Source organism: Pinus tabuliformis, chromosome 1_1 (genome assembly GCF_031772625.1).
Source record: "Pinus tabuliformis cultivar Carrire ecotype Pingquan chromosome 1_1, CPIR1, whole genome shotgun sequence".
Lineage (NCBI taxonomy): Eukaryota > Viridiplantae > Streptophyta > Pinopsida > Pinales > Pinaceae > Pinus > Pinus tabuliformis.
The window spans coordinates 696,664,854-696,680,476 of NC_142297.1; the positions used below are offsets into that span (position 1 = coordinate 696,664,854).

The 15,623-nt window shown below is 38.3% G+C and overlaps 3 non-coding genes across 3 annotated transcripts; 2 read left to right on the top strand and 1 right to left on the bottom strand.

Annotated features, from left to right (window-relative positions):
• Positions 1 to 3,527: 3,527 nt before the first annotated feature.
• TRNAF-GAA (transfer RNA phenylalanine (anticodon GAA)) lies at positions 3,528 to 3,600 on the bottom strand. Its single transcript has one exon. It is a non-coding gene; the product is annotated as a tRNA-Phe (tRNA).
• Positions 3,601 to 4,985: 1,385 nt separating this feature from the next.
• TRNAA-UGC (transfer RNA alanine (anticodon UGC)) lies at positions 4,986 to 5,058 on the top strand. Its single transcript has one exon. It is a non-coding gene; the product is annotated as a tRNA-Ala (tRNA).
• Positions 5,059 to 5,318: 260 nt separating this feature from the next.
• Positions 5,319 to 5,390, top strand: TRNAW-CCA (transfer RNA tryptophan (anticodon CCA)). The gene has a single exon. It is a non-coding gene; the product is annotated as a tRNA-Trp (tRNA).
• Positions 5,391 to 15,623: the final 10,233 nt, after the last annotated feature.

The window sequence follows — 15,623 nt, forward strand, 5'->3', positions numbered from 1 at the left end:
CTTTTTCCTTCCTCTGTCAAATCAGAAGAAAAGAACCAAGAAGAAACTCCTTTCCATTCACTGGGATTTTTATCTCCAAAATGAGGACCAAAATCATAGTTGTCATAACTACTTGGAAGTTAGGTTTCTTACCAATCATGATCTCCTTTGAGAGTTCCATCCTTGTGAAAATTATTCTTATTCGAAATTATATATAAGAACATTCACCTCATCATATGTGTTTTCTAGAATTTATATAAATAAGTTTTTCCAATTATCAAGTTTACCTATGGTAAAAATATAAACAAAAATTACCAACAAATGATAACCTTAACTGGAGGTGTTACATCTTCCCCTCTTGGTTTGAAACAATGTCCCTGGTGTTTATTCCTGTCCATGAAGCAGAGGAAGATATGCTTGTTGCATCGCATTTTCATCTTCCCAAGTAGCTTTCTCCAGGCTAAAGTGTCACCATAGCTTGCTTCTGTAACATTACTTATTTCCGATATAGGATACACAATGGTTCTACCATGAACTCTCCGCATGGTTCTACCTACATTCCAGTAGGAGACAGTCTTCATTTTTTTTAAGTAAGATTGATTTCTAGATTAACATGTGTATTATAACAACTAACATACTTTTACCTGCACTTCCTTCCCATTTATAATATGGGTGGGATCATATATATATATATATATATATATATATATATATATATATTAGTAAAAATATGTGAAATATGTTATGCACTCGCATATAACTTGGTAATGTGACCCTACAGGTTACAAGCCCTACTCTTCCCATTATCTAGAAAGATTCGCAACGTCGAGGGCTTAACTTGGTGCAATTAGTCCATCTCAAAGTACTTCTTTTGGGCTTGACATTTATGTAAACATGATCTCCTATTTGAAATTCCTTGAATGTTTATTTCCTATCAACATATACTTTTTGTCGGTCTTGTGTTGCTCTCAAATTCTGCTTTACCTTCCTCACAACTTGTTCCATTTCTATTAACATGTATAGCCCAAACATGAGTCTATTTTCTAGGCTTTTCCAATTAATCATAGTTTTACACATCCTTTCATATAACACTTCAAAACGACTCATTTTCAATGATTCATGGTAATTATTGTTATATGTGAATTCCAATAAGTGGAGGTACTCTTCCCATTTACCTCATTGTTGCATTACATACATAGGAAACATGTCTTCTAACACTTCATTTACCCATTCTGTTTTCCCATTTGTGGGTGATAAGTTGTACTAAATTGAATTTGAGTCCCTAACCCCAAGAAAAGGCCTTTCCAAAAGGCAAACATAAAATTTTCATCCTTTTTGGATACTATAGGCCTACATATTCCATGGAACCGGAATATTTTCTTCATAAATATATTTGAAATTTTTACAACATTGTACGTAGATTTAAGAGGGATGAAGTGAGCTACTTTGCTCAATTTGTCTATTACCACCATAATTGAGTCATTGTGTTTTTGAGTCCTTGGTAGTCTTGTTACAAAGTCTATTGTGATCGTTTCCCACTTCCCTTTGGGTATGGGTAAGGGGTGGAGTAGACTAGATGGGTAATGGTGTTATGTTTTTACTTGTTGACACTCTAAACATTTAGTGAGATATTCTACAATATCCTTCCACATTCTTGGCCATAAATAGTTTCTCTTAACAACAAAAAATAGTTTTTGATATCCAGGATGTGCAACATAAGGGTTTGGATGGAATTCATCTAACAATAATCGCTTAATTGCTAACTGGTTTGGCACATAGATTCTTCTTTTAAATGTCAACAAATTTTCATTGTTAATACCAAAGTAAATATGATTCCCAACACCATGGTCTTTCTTGTTCTATTGCCATAATAATTTATATTCCGTGTCTCGATTTGTTGCCTCCTTAATCTGTTATGAAAACTTGGGCTCCACTTGACTATACTTTATCTCATAAATACATTGTAACTTCCTACTGAGTACATCCACTACATGATTTTCCTTGCCTTTTAAATGTTTTATGTCAAAATCAAATTCACTTAAAAACACAATCCATATTTTTTTGTCAATAATTTAAATTAGGTTGTCTAAATAAATTGGTAAGGTTGTTATGATATGTTATAAGTAGAAATTTCTATCCCAGTAAGTAATGTCGCCACATTTTGAGAGCATGCACCACCACAGTTAACTCTAAATCGTAGGCAAGGTATTGTTTCTCAAGCTCCCTCATTTTGCAAGATTCATAAGCCACCACTCTATCATATTGCATTATAACTCCCTCAACACCTTCCTGGTAGGTTTCCGTACAAACTACCGACTCTTTTCTTGGTTCAACAAATTTTAACACCAGAGCTGAAGTTAACCTGTGCTTTAATTCTTCAAAACTATGCTGGCACTTCGCAATCCATTTGAATGTTCTTCCCTTGTTATGTAGAGAGGTGATAGGATACAAAATTCGTTAAAGTCCCTCTATAAAACAATGGTAGTACCTAGCTAAGCCAATAAATGAACTAATGTCTGCCACATTTCTGGGTACTGAACATTCCATGATAGTTTTGAATTCTTTGTCTTCCTTATCCCTTCTAAATTATGGAACTATAAAGTTGATAACAGAAAGCTACTCTAAACCTATTAGGGTTTTTCAAAAAATGTAGGGTTCTCTACATAAACTGGAAAATGCAAATTAGACCACACTTGAAACCAAACAGAAAGGCATTGGTCAATTTCCTAACATTCAATCTGAGTGAAAATGGACGAGGCCTAAACTTGAAGAGATTACTTGTAGCACAACGTCGAGAGTGAATTAAAACACCAACCTGTGTATAAATTATGAAGATTGAAAGACAAATATTAGGCGAACATTAAGAACAAAAGAGCAGCCACCTGGTATATATAATTCCCCCAGGAAGAAACCCCACCAAGAACATGAACCTGAGAACGTAAAACTCCATAATGAGAAGTAAGCTTAGGAGAAGAAAATATATAAATTTACCAAAATTATGGCATAATATTTTATATAATAAAACTTTACATTAACTTTTACTATTAATTCAATTTCCAATATCCCAAATCAATAATAATTTCCCTGCTCTCGTTAATAAAGATGGCACATCCAATTGTTGTGCAACAAAGATCATCCAAAACCGTATTCACTTATAAATCCAGAACTTTAATCACTTTAAAAAGCTTGGAAGGGGTGACCCTAGATCCTCAGGTCTGTGGTGCGACTCTCCCAACGTTTTAGCCCCGAAAACAATAAAAAAAATTGGCATCACTTAAGATAAAATTGTCCATACTAGCCCCGAAAACAATAAAAAATTTGGCATCATTTAAAATAAAAGTGTCCCAAGGACCTTGATTCATTTTTACCAGTAAAAAAATACATATATATTTAAAAACTCTTAAAATCAGATTTAAAATTTATCCCAAATTTGTAATTTACAGATTAAGGAACTTTTTAATATGTACGATATGTAGTCACGTTACGACCTGCGATGCGGTGAGAAACCTAGTATGTTATACGATATGTAGTCACGTTACGACCTGCGATGCGGTGAGCGTGGATCGAACACGCGACCTTCAGATCTTCAGTCTGACGCTCTCCCAACTGAGCTATCCCCGCTAGACGTAAATGTGCCGACTGAGCTATCCCCAGTGGATGAAAATCAATAATTTAGAAACAGCGGTGACATCGTTATTACAAAATTGTTGCAATCATTAATTTGAAGAACTTTTGTGATCTTGTATGTGATACTGTAAAAATTTTCGCCGTCACATGATATGAATTTTGCAGATGAAACATAAGAGGGCATAATTGAACCAAGTTGCTGCTACTCTTATATGTGCTTCTATTTTCTATTAGGCTAGGGTTACTTGTGGATTGACGGCTGCAATCAGATTAAATAAAAAATAGTAGTTTAAAGAGGTTATAATCTCATTTGGAAATTAATGAAAATTTTAGTTAAATAAATGGAAATTTTCTATTAGGTTAGGGCTACTTGTGGATTGACAGCTGCAATCAGATTAAATAAAAATAGTAGTTTAAAGAGGTTACAATTTCATGTAGAAATTAATGAAAATTTTAGTTAAATAAATGGAAAGCTATAAGATTGTGTATTCTAGGAGTTTCACCGTTTTTCATGATTTTGAATCTATTTCTACTTTCAAAAAAAAATTACTTAAACACTACACGAGTTAATTTTTTTTTAAGAGATTTTGTAATTAGATTTTAAAAAATCCATGAAAAATTGTGACCTAACAAAACCAAATAAAAATAAAATTTATATCATTAAATTTAATGTAAAGGAAAAATGGAAATTTAAGATATCAAACCCTATATCTTTTACTAACAAAATCTCAAATAACAAATAATATAGTATATAAATATAGGCTTATATTTTTATATTTATTAAAAAAAACGATTCTATTAAAACTACTCTTAATTAATCGTAAAAAGAAAATGTAACTCTAATCAACCTATATTAATCGTGTTATACTTTTTTTCAATAAATCATGTGCATAATCGAGATACCCTAGGGGTTTCCAGATTGTTAAATTAATACATACAGTGAAATCCAATTTACATAATATAAATCAAGATTTCACTTCAAGTCTAATTCCAACTCTAAAAAATCACAAAAACAAAAAAAACAATTCCATGGTGAAAAATGAAAATAAATAAATAAATAATAATAGGTACTAATTAATTGGTTTCAATATCATACCCGCCGCTCAACCCTACGGCTCCCGGGAAGCACATTATTTCACCTGTTTTTTGAAATGTTATTTTTTTTGTTTTCATGAAATCATCCCCACTTTATGCACCTCACAAGAAAATTGCTTGTTATTTATTTTATTGTAAATTATGATTCTTGTCGTTTCTACTCAGCCTGGCATTTGCATTACATGTCCTTCCATCGTCTTCGCTTGTTCACGTACAATTGAATATACCAAAAAATGGCTGGAGCACAGTTAGAAAACCAGCATTAGGTTGTCGCTTAAGCCGTTGGGGATGTAGCTCAAACGGTAGAGCGCTCGCTTTGCATGCGAGAGGCACGGGGTTCGATACCCCGCATCTCCATCCTTTAAATTACAGCGAATAACACTCTTTGTCAATGATATGCGTTATTGATTGTTCGGAGGAATTTTGGTTTACATAGCTTGCATTAGTCATCAATTTATTGCTAACAAAACTCATCCACGATCACATGGGTTTACGTGAGCTTTTAGTTCGCCCAGGAGGAGCAGCAGTCTCCATCTTCATTATTAACAACCACGGAAAGTGTCAAACTCATGTTGAAAGTTACATTTACAAATAATGAAATAACATCAAATGTCTAAGGATCCGTGGCGCAATGGTAGCGCGTCTGACTCCAGATCAGAAGGTTGCGTGTTCGATTCACGTCGGGTTCAATCCTTGAATCATGAATAATATGTCAATTCACGTCTTGATCAATATTTAATTGTCCATTGAAGTTTTATCACTCAAATCAATTCATACAGATTACTGGTTCACTTTAAGGCCTGGTTTTGCGCTTGGGAGCGTGAAGTGGTTGAAGCAGTGGGTTCTGGTTTATGGTTCAGCTGGTTTTCAATACAATTGAGCTACAACAGATCTAGTGTATTAAAAACCATTTGCTTATATAACAAAACAGAGCTCGATTGGATGAGAGCTGCTGAGCTGGAGAGCGCCTGCATCCTCCAAATAGGTAACTTACACAGTCCCCCTATGTCACTCTCTATGTGCTTATAGGCATATACCTACTTTATGTTCGGAAAGACGCTAGTGGAACATAAGCCATCATTGGCCGATGGGTGGTTTTGAGACGTGTCCCACCCTGGTTTCACATCCCTATACCTATTGGTGAATGCTTTAAGCCTACAGAGGAATTTCTGCATGTATTTCCACTACGTGGCTAGACTTGCCTCTTATTAGTCCCTGCCATCTGGCAATGGCCAAGGATTATAGGAATCAGTTTTGTTTGATTTAGCATTAATTTGAAGCACTGTTTTGCCGAATGCGTTGGTTAGATCAAGGTTTAGATCAAGGTTTTAGAACGTTGTGTGCCCTCCGTGCCAGGATGACCAACGTGCTCGGGACTGCCATCTTATTTGGCCTCTTCCCGAGGCGGGAGAGGCCAGAGCATAGGTTATATTCGTTTGCCGGGTTTATTACTCGTGACCGTCAGAGCCATTTCATATATTAATGTTAAGATTACTTAACATTAGTTTGGATGGATTATGTGCAACTGCATAAAGGGTTTGGCATATTCGCAGGAACTGTTCTCGCAGGCGGCATGTGTTCAGCATGCAGGCTGCATGCACTGCAGCTGTTGCATTAAGGCAAATTACATTATCATACTGTTCGATTTGGTCAAGAAAGCCTCTTCGCTACTGGTTTTGGGTTGCTCCAAGGCAGACCCTAACTTGAAAGGTCAAACAGATGCGATTAGCCTAGTTCCCAGAACCTCTAATGCTCTCTGCAACAGCTATGTTTCTGCGGTGAGAAATCCCTGCAAGCTATTTATGTCTCTGCGGTGAGAAATCCCTGCAAGCTATTTATGTTTCTGCGGTGAGAAATCCCTGCAAGCTATTTTGATTTAATTTTAAGGAAATAGTATATTTTGTAAAAAGAGCTAGATAACAGAAATTATTAAGCACATAGAACAAATTACCAAACCAAATTGTTGCCACAATTCTTCTACTATTGTGCAAAGAGCCCTGCAATTCTTCTACTGTTGTAGAAAGAACCCTGTCACAGAGATCAATATCAAAAATTAATGGATTCTGAAAAACATTTCTCTTTGAAAAAAAATAATAGTGTTGCTTTGACAGTTTTCTAAAGGAGGTGAAATCTTGCAGGTGGCGATAGAGGGCTCAAGTGTATGACATAGCGCTGGCACCTGTTACATGTAAACAGAAGTGGCGGCGGGTAGGCATACATTAGCGGTGGAAAATCAATATAATTCGGCGAATTTATGTCTTCATAGTTCAGTTTTTTGCAAAATCTTCTTTAGAGTGCAGGAATCAGAGGCCCAATCTCGGAAAAGAATCATGTATGCAAGCGGAGTGAAAACTTTTGAAATCAATGTAAACTCGAACATCTTCAGAGTTATTCTTACTGTATGACAATGGGCCTCAGCCATTCGGCTTCATCTTCATCTTCAGAGTTATTCGAAGAGCTGGTCGAGGGAAAACCGCTAGCTCCTCACCCACAATCCTATAACTATGTGCATCACTGGTATTGTCTAGAATAATATCGACCGGTATCGTCACTGGTATTGTCTCGATACTTTGATGTTTCTTTCAATCTTATTGTCACTGGTATTGTCTAGATACTCTGATGTTTCTTTCAATCTTCTTGCAGCTCTCGTATTGTCTTGTCTGGATACTCTGATGTTTCTTTCAATCTTATTGTCACTAGTATCGTCTGGATACTCTGATGTTTCTTTCAATCTTCTTGCAGCTCTCATATTGTCTTGTCTTGATACTCTAGATGTTTCTTTCAATCCTCTTGATACTCTATATGTTTCTTTCAATCCTCTTGCAACTAGTTATTATCTTATTAGTGCTCTTGCAATCCTCTTGCAACTAGTTATTATCTTATTAGTCCTCTTCCAGTTAGTTATTATCTTACTGAAAATAATTTCAGTTCATTTTAACAAAATGAGACGAGAAACAAAGTTGATTAAAAAAATTTGTGGCATGAACCTGAAAGTAAAGAATATAGAGAATTTACAAATTACAACCATCTGGCATGAACCTTAAAGTAAGCAATCTAGTGAATTTACAAATTAGAACCGTGTATTAAAATTTGCAGGAAATATTCATTTCCGACCGGAGCTAAGCTATGTTGGATAACCCCAGTTTCATTACCAGCGCCGCTTCCGTTTCACGCTTCCATATGACCGTTCATTGTCAAGATGAGCATCCAAATAGTGACTTATGCCCCGTATTTCACTCATGGGCCTCCATGTCGAACAGAGCCATGTGATTCCATAAGCCATAACGCAAATTAATGTCTTAAGCATCAAGCATATCTCACAGGTTACCCAACCAACGATGGTATCATCTAGAACATGATCTTTAATCTGAACCCAATTTCACTATTCTCCTCAGTAAAATACTCCCATCATAAAAATTTCTATTTCTATCGCTCTTCTTCTTCAATATCCCCTTGAATGATACACACTGTATCTCAGGAACTGATAAAATTTGGCCCCATCCAACCTAGAACTCTATAAACTGAATACCCAACAAAAAAACCCATGGAAAATTTTCAACAAATAAGCTCACCTGATATATGTGTATGTGCGTTGCAGTCTTTCATTGAATCAACTAGCACCATGCACGACGACGAGACCGACTTCTTTCGCTGTTGCATCAGAAGTCAAAGCATACAAATTATTTTCATCTTCTAAAATAGCATAACGTGCTTGGTCAGGCTTTGGACTGGTTGACAATCCTACCAGGCATGACTATAACATAACCTGTTCGTCTCAGAAGTCGGAACACATGGCAATTTGACTACAAGATCTGAACCTTGCGTTCACATTGGCTCAACTTCTCTGCGAATCCTTTGACTGAGGGCGGTATGTGATGAGTACTTCGCAGCATTAATTGTGATGACTTCCTGAAAAATTGTTCACTTTCTTATGATCCATTATGCTACAGATCCTCTAACGGATCCTCATCGACGCAATCCCTAAGTACACTCTTGTTGTAGCGATTTAAGGATGAGAAACTCACTCAGAGGTCGATGGAGAAAAGAATTCACATTTATTGGTGCTGAGAAAGAGTCACTTAGGTATGTGCCCGACAGGTGTGAATTTATGGTCCAGATGTGAATTTCTGGTCCTGGTTAGGCTGGTAAGTAAGGAAGCTGAAATAGGCTCTGACGCTGAAATGGGGTTTGTTATGACTGAGCAAAACAAAGAACAAATTCTCTCTGGGTTCTGTATGACTGAGTAGAACAAAGAACAAATGCTCTCTACCCGAAGTAAAGAACAAATGGTCGACTCTGCCAGCAGTAAAAATAAGACGAACTACATTTGTAAATCACACTTGCAATTCATGCAAATGTGTTGTAGTGTTGCAATATTTATTTGTTGGCATAAATGTGTTCTAAGACGTGTCCCACCCTGGTTTCACATCCCTATACCTGTTGGTGAATGCTTTAAGCCTACAGACGAATTTTGGCATGTATTTCCACTACGTGGCTAGACCTGCCTCTTATTTTCCTTATTTCCCATCTATTGGTTGCTGTCGGAGGCTTTGGCTCCATATCTAGCCACCTCCTGGGAGGATGTAAGCTTATCCGTGGCTCCTCTCCATAGTCACTCTGTCCAGTTTCTATTCTATCCTTCTGGAGATTATTTCCTATCGCAGCTGTAATACTTACTTGACAGTTCCTGTTATCTTGATATATGTTGCAACAATTCAACCGGCCCATGGTGCTTTCCACTCGGTAACGCTCGAGGTACAGGTCAGTATATATATGTTTAAGTGTTTATATTCCAGTTTCAGCTCTATAATGGCATAAGATAGGACTCTGTCTTATATGGTATTTAGCTCTCTTCTTGGTTTTCAAAGAAGCATATATCTATAAATCTGTTAACTCAGCTCTCTAATTTATGTCGGGGTCAACGTTTTTAGATTGGTGGGGGACAATCATAAAATTCCTTAAGAAATTCTTCATCATTTCCAAGCCATGCTCAGACTTTCATCTTAGGGTAGGTCCTTGGTGGTGTGTGTATGAGATTTACTGTTGTTGCATTGTATGCTCGGATATGTTTTTCTGAGACATAATTCTGCACAGGGGCATTCTGCTATTTTTCTGGTGCCGGATAATTTCAATTTTCTGTCACCGATGATCGGGTGACAGATCGTAAAGGTGGACTTTTTTTCTATATCCGTTTCTTTGTTTAATGCTCGCAACCATTTCCCTTGTCCCCATAGAGTTCCGATGGTTCAATCTTATCTAACTGTCAGGAGGGAAGTTTCTAGTGTCATATGAGTTTCATCATTGGCAATAATTCCTTAAATTCTTCATCTGAACCCATCCATAACCTGACGATGGAGTACTTCTTTCTTGGACTTATCTGGCTTTATTTTCCTTTTTATAAATAAGCCTTGCGGTACTTTCTCTGGCGGTCTATCTCTGAGGATCTAGTTTCAGTCCTTGTGATTCCTAAAGCTGTCCTTATATATGGATTTTCCATCTGACAACTCTGTGGCCTCGGCTTTGTTAAGGGCCACAGAAGAAACGGAAAAGGTCCATGTCAGTCAGTCAGCTAATGCTGAATGGGCTGCCACGCTGTATGAGGATATTATTTCACCGACTCAGAAGGAGCAGTCACCAAAGGGTGGTGACTCGCATCCTCCACCGAACCACAAACAATATTGGCCGGTTAAAACATCTCCACCGCCTGAAGCCATTAACTTGGACAGCCCTCTATTATTCGATAGAATATCGAGTCTACAAAAGAGAGCCTTAGTGGGTCGCTTTCACTTCCCGTCTATGGAGGAATCTCACTTTAGGAACTGGATTGCAGCCATATGGACTCCCCTTCTTGGATATTCCCCTACCATTGTTAGGCTTATGAATAATTGGTTCAGTTTTCACTTCCTTCGGGATCGTGATTTAGAGCTCATCTTCTCCAAACCATGGGTCCGGGATCGAAGTTTTCTGGCTCTCCATAGGTGGTATATAGGATTTAATTCACTCAGATCCACCCCTCAAAACAATTACATTTGGCTAAAGTTACCAAGATTGCCCATTGAACTATGGAACAATGAATCTATGGAGAAAATCAATAATGCTGTGGGGAAATTCATTTATGTTGATCCCAGATGTATTGGCACAAAGGACAAACACATAGCTTGGGTCCTTATTGAGAAGGGATTTAGGGGCAGATTTCCTGAATCTATTGATTTAAACTGGAATATGTCACATGTCCATCAGCGTTTAGACTATTGTGGAGTACCTTTTAGGTGCTCGGCGTGCCATAGAACTGGCCACCTCCTCCCTCAATGTCCACGAAGACATGCTGTAAGACACAGAAATAAGTATATAACGAAGAAAAAAGCTGGTGATTCATTTGCAAGTGATCATCTGGGACAGACTCTCAATGTTGACCCTTTCCGGGGATCATTTAATCCTAAATCTCTGCTCTCTCCAAGTAAACATAAATCCAATGATAGATCTTCAGGCTTCTTGCATTCTCATTCGCTATCTGCTGGACCGCATGGGCGGGTTAATGCACCTGATGAATGCTACCCTCAATTTTCTTTTACACCCAAGCATTCTCTTCGGCCATACAATGACCTGCCTTCTCCACAGCTGGGCTTCCCAATACCTCCCCCGCCTCCCGAACCATCTCCTGATGTCGCCATTACTCTCCCCTAGCCGATCGACAAACCGTCATCGGCCGGCCCATCCCACTCCATTCTATATATATCATCATCTCCTCAGTCCCCTGTCATTAAACCCGCCCTCCCACTGGGAATCCTTCTCTTGTCAGGACCCGTAGAGCAGATTCCAAAGGGAAGGCTGTATGCGAGTCTTTCACTCCATACAACTCTCCGTGATCCTCTGATATTAATTCCTTTGACTGTGATATAGATTTGCTGCTACAAAAGGCTTCATCAAATCTGAAACCCCTCACTATCCATAAACCTTATCGCTCCCCTTCCCCTGTGATTAGCCCAAACTCGGCCGAGAACATTACAGTCCGTCGCAAAGAAAAGCAGGGAAGTAGACACTTTCGTGGGAGAAAGGGTAGGAAGGAAATGTCTTCCAGGGATCTAAAATTGATTGATATCCCTATATCAAAAATTGTTGTGGACAATTTCTCTACAAGAAGGCATCTTAGAGCAAGCCGACCATTTGATGTTTGCAATGTATAACACCTTGTCCATGAACATATGGGGCTTAGGAGCAGGCCCAAAACATATGGCTCTGAAGGACCTCTTTTGCTCCACAAAGTCCAGAATGCTTTTGATTTAGGAAACAATGCATGATTGTTCACAAACCATTTCTTATTTCAGAAGGATGTTTCCTTCTTCGCACATAGTGGCTACCGATGCCGTAGGAATGTCTGGAGGTTTAGCTGTAATATGGGACTCTAAATGGATTAAAGCTATCGCCTTTCAATGTTTTGCTGGCATTCTCAATTTAGCGTATTTTCATGATTGTCATGAACCGGTGCATATTATAAATATACACGCCCCATATAGACATCATTATCCATTTTGGGAAAAGTTTCTATCTTCTGAATTCCTTGATATCGATCCTTAATGATAGGGGGTGATTTTAATTGCATATTATGTAATGATGAGACTTGGGGCAATGGCAGGAAAATTGATCCGATCGGCTGCATGATCCGGAATGCAATCATCCAAAATAATTTCATTGATATACAACCAGATTTCCGTGCACCTACTTGGGATAATGGGTGGTCAAATGACTCATTCTTGGCCAAAAGACTAGACAGATATATCCTCCATGGAAAGTTGATTGATAGATTTGGTCCCCCTCTCATGAAAATTATCCCTGCGCATATATCAGATCACCGCCCAATTTATATTCAATGGAATGATATTGGATGCAAATTCAATTACCCATTCAAATTCAACTGAACGTGGCTCTTTGAAGAACATTTCAATCAGTTCATAAAGGAGACGTGGCAGCAACACACAGGTCCTGTTCAACATCACACACAGGATTTTATTAATCGTATAGCACACCTACGCAGCAATGTAAAAAAATGGTAGCGGGAGAAAGCAAAATCAAATAGAAGAGAGCTGAAAGAAATAGACAAAGAATTGCAATTCCTATCCACACGCTTTAAAAGTGATTCCTTATCTTCATATATTCGGAAACAACTATGGGACCTTGGGAAAAAGAAACAAAAGATATTAGCAGAGGAGGAATCCACCTGGCGTCTCAAGAGTCGTGCCATATGGCTCAAAGAAGGAGACAAAAATACCAAGTTTTTTCATAGATTTGCTAACAGAAGAAGGCAGGTAAACACGATTTGGGAAATAAAGGATGAAGCTGGAAAATATTTTTTTACCCAGGAGGATATAACTCGTGACGCTGTAAAATACTTCAAAAAGGCATATAGCAGAGATATCGGCAATCGCATTGAAGATATCCTTTGGGGCATTGATCTATACCCCACTATGTTTGATGAAAATCAAAACGCTGCCCTTTTCTCTGAAGTCACGGAGGATGAAATATTGGCCACGATGAAATCATTCCAGAAAGATAAATGCCCGGGCCTGGACGGTTGGTCTATCGACTTCTTTATCCATTTTTTTGACTTGTTTAAGGATGATATTCTAAATATGGTTGAGGAATCAAGATTAAATGGCTATATCAATCATCGAATAACCTCCACATATATTTCTCTGATTCCTAAAAAGACACATTCTTCATCTTTTTCAGATTATCGACCAATTTCTTTATGCAATGTACTATACAAGACAATCTCAAAAATCATTTCTATTCGAGTGAGAAATGTGTTATCACTGCATCTATCCCCAAAACAGCATGGCTTTCTCAAGGACAGAAATATTACGGATGCGGTGGCACTCACACAAGAATCACTTCATTCTAGGAAATTGGATGTTGCCTTTTTAAAGATAGATCTAGAAAAGGCGTATGACAGTGTGGACTGGGGCTTTATTCGATGTCTTCTAGCCAGGATTGGCCTCAATTACAGGTGCTCCAGGTGGATCATGGCGTGCGTGGAGGAGGTAAATTATGCAGTATTGATCAACGGATATCCCTCTCCATTTTTTAAAGCTGCCAGGGGGCTTAGGCAAGGATGCTCCTTGTCTCCACTCTTATTCATTTTAGTGATGGACTTTCTCAGCTTCCATATCAAGAAGGTGATCCAACAAAATATATGTCGTCCCCTTCCTATTTGTAGAGGGATATATACATCCCACAGTTTTTTTGTCGATGACATTCTCATAACTGCAATCTTGTGCAGAGCATCTTGGATTTGTCTACACAAAATATTGGGAAGATTCCAACGCGCTACAGGCATGACTATTAATGAAGGGAAATCTTCCTTTCATGTTGAAGACACTAATGGGACTCTGATCCAATTCCTTACTCAGCTCTTTAACATCCAAGCTATTCCACTCCGAAATGGGCTCAAGTATTTAGGATTTAAACTGAAAACAACAGGTTATCGGGTGGTAGATTGGTCTTGGATTGTAGATAGATTTTACAAGAAGATTGCAGCATGGGAGTATTTGTGCTTATCCAAAGGAGGACGAATGATCTTGACACAAGCTATTCTTGTTCAAACGATGGTCTATTGGGCGCACCTGTACTATATCCCATCCGCTATTATTAAAAATTTGAACAGGATGATTGCCAATTTTATTTGGGGATGCGATAAAGATCAATATAAATTCCATCTAACCAAACTATTTGTGCTAGCGCACCCAAAACATATGGGAGGATGGGGCATATTAGATTTAGCACATTTCAAGAAAGCTCTTTTGTGAAAATCTATGTGGAAGGCTATTATGGGCGACTCATTGTGGAGCTCGACAGTTCGCGCAAAATACATGTATAATAGGGACATGTCATACTGGATCAGGGAAAACCATATTGGTTCCCCATTTGGATCGGCTATCTGGAAAGGATTCAGGAAATTGGAACCCTATTTCAGACAAAATCTTATTTGGAAATTTTAGATGGGTACTCAGATTTTGATTGGAAGGGACAAATTTGCGAGAGGGGCTGGGAAAATTCAAGTATCCCCTCGGCTGTTGAGAGCGCTCCACAACAAGGGGATTTTATTTTGGGCTAGCGCCATTCCGAATTGGGAAGGAGCCATTCCCATATGGAAAACTTTGAATGAATTGCAGCTCCATGAAGAAATGAAGGTTCAATGGGATACAATTTTATCCTCGTTGCGTGGCCATGGGATTTATTGATCTGCAGACAAATACCTTCTCATATGGAAAGGTATGGATGGCTTCTTGACTGTGAAGGTAAAGCATATTTATATGTAGCTTCTAATTTCTGAGGCCGATATCTTCGAAGATATATTTCCTCCTCCATTTTGGAAATTGGGATGCCCCACCAAGATCATCATCTTTGCTTGGCTGGTATTTCACAATAGGAACCTCACGTGGGAAAATTTACAAAAACGCAATTGGCACGGGCCTGCCATTTGTCCACTTTGCAGAGAAAGCTCTGAATATAATTTACATCTATTCCTCAATTGCCAAAAGGTGCGGCCCATCTGGTAGAATCTTGCTGCTCACTATGGTTTCACCCTCTGTTCCTTCCCATCCATTTCTGAAGCATTCAAAAGATGGAGCACCATGAAGAAAGAATGGAAGGCCATCCCCTTATTGGCCATTTGGGGTATATGGAAATGGAGAAATGGCAGGATCTTCAGCTCAAAAGTGGAAACAAGCTCTTCTGTAGATGCATCCATAATATCCCTATACAGCGCCCTCGAAATATCCGGGAAGAACAGCATCAATTATGGAAGGATCCATGTGACAACAATCAACAGGAACGGGAATGGAAGAAGAACCACAGAAATGACTACCACTGCATCACCATGTGCATATTTCGATAGAGTTGCTCAACACAAAATATGTGCATGT